This window comes from Phacochoerus africanus, chromosome 12, assembly GCF_016906955.1.
Source record: "Phacochoerus africanus isolate WHEZ1 chromosome 12, ROS_Pafr_v1, whole genome shotgun sequence".
Classification (NCBI taxonomy): Eukaryota; Metazoa; Chordata; class Mammalia; order Artiodactyla; family Suidae; genus Phacochoerus; species Phacochoerus africanus.
In genome coordinates this window covers 4,622,946-4,624,996 of record NC_062555.1, presented here as the reverse complement: position 1 = coordinate 4,624,996, position 2,051 = coordinate 4,622,946, and positions in this window count along the sequence as shown.

Here is a 2,051-nt window from a genome sequence, read left to right as displayed (position 1 = left end):
TAGCTAATATATAATTTTATTAACGTCATAAAATATTTATTCCAATTATGGTCATTTTTCTCATAATATGTTTTCTATTTACTATGACTATTTCATTTGATTTTACCAGTATGTCTTTTCTTTTTCCTTAAATGCAAGAGAAATTATAGTGAAAACTAAAAAAAATTTATTTCTTATTTTATTCATGTTTTTTAATCACACTTAGATCTCCAAATCAAATAGCTGCCTATCCATCCATACATATAAGCTGGAAATAATACTTTCTTTTATCATACATCTCACTTTATAAATAACAATTTTAACAACATATTAGACTGCTTTATTTCAGTATAGATGAGAAACTATTGTGTCATCTTATTTCATAGTTTATTATAAACAGACAAATTAATTATATTGGCTGTAAATGATGTTGGTCATAACTTCAAAATTGAATTTCATAATTTATATCTATAGTTTTTTAAATATTTCTTAAGTGTACATCCATATGTTATTTGAAGTGAAAAATGAAATATTTTCTAGAGAACTGAATTTGATTTGGCTAAGTGGTTTGACAATAATGACTGCATTTGGTAACTTATTTAAAAATGTTAATAAAGTGAAAATATATAAAATGTTAAGGTTTGTGACCACCATATAATCATATAAGAGATTTAAAGAAGAAAAATTTCATTTGAATATTGTAATAGCATGTATGTAATGATATCCTAATTTTTATTTTCCCCAAATTGTAGATCTGATAAAATAGTATCTCTCTACATGAAAGTGTAATAGGTAAAATTATGTCTTATGACTTGCTAAAGGCATTTGTAAAATTTCAGAAAATTTGAAAAGTTAACAGGAATCTAATGACAGAGAAACAAATTCTATTGCGTACCAGATGTTTTCTGATGCTTTGATTTTAACAAATTGATAAGGGGCTTAGCCTAGTTATTAGTTGATCATTGATTATACTTTGTGATGATAGGTTATTCTATAAATTTTGGCTTAACGGTTGAAATGAGTTAGAATGACAGTGTGTTATAAACACATTAAAGTTCCTTCCATTTCCATCTACCATCTTAGGTGACCAAGGTTCCTTAGAAGCTATACCAATGAAAACAAAACACTAATTCTGACAAAAGCAGTAATCCTTAGGGATATAAAACCACTTGAAACAAGAAAAAATATCTCCATTCATCTCAATAAGAAATACAGTTCTAAAGGAATTTTTTGATTTTGAAATTTCTAATTAGTGTTTTAATATGATTAGATTACACTAGAAAGAACTGCAACAAGAGGGAAGAAAACAAAGTCTTTGCAGCCACCATGTATGTTGGTGATAAATATGACCAAGATCAATAAAATACTTTCAAGCTAGAAGTATAAAATATTAAGAACTAAAGTCTTAAATGGAAGCTCGGTACAATTGCATAGAAAGAGAGCAATCATGTGAAATATCTGGCTATTAAAGAAGACTTGTTCCTGTCTATCTTAAATAAACGATGTGGGCATCAAGTTGCTAGGTTATTTTAATTCACTAGGAGAGTCATGTGGTGACTGTATTTTAAATGTCAACATCTGAATAGATTGAGACGAGACTGAGAGGTGATGAGCATATGTGGTAGATCCTTAAAGGTCACGATCAGCTGATGCGACACCTGCTGCTTCAAGAATAAATATTCATGATGCATTTGATCGATCTAGTATACAGAGAGCCTTGTGTAAACTTTCCAGATCATCAGTGAAGAAACAGCAATTAAGGAACACTGAATTTTTATCTTTTGGATTCCCACCAAAGCTGCTCTTAGGCTGCAACATCTTTTAAACAAATATTTATTGAGTGCCTAATGTATATATATCTACACACCAGGAAGGCACTATAAATGCAAATATAAATAAAAAAAAGATGACTTTAAAAAATGTGTTTTTTTGGGGGAAAGTACCTATGTGTGAGGTAAATGATTGGGGATAGATTATAAATCATATAACCATGTAGCCACAATTGGCCCAATTTTTTTTTTTTTTTTTAATGGCCACACCTGTGACATAGAAGTTCCTGGGCCAGGGAGCAA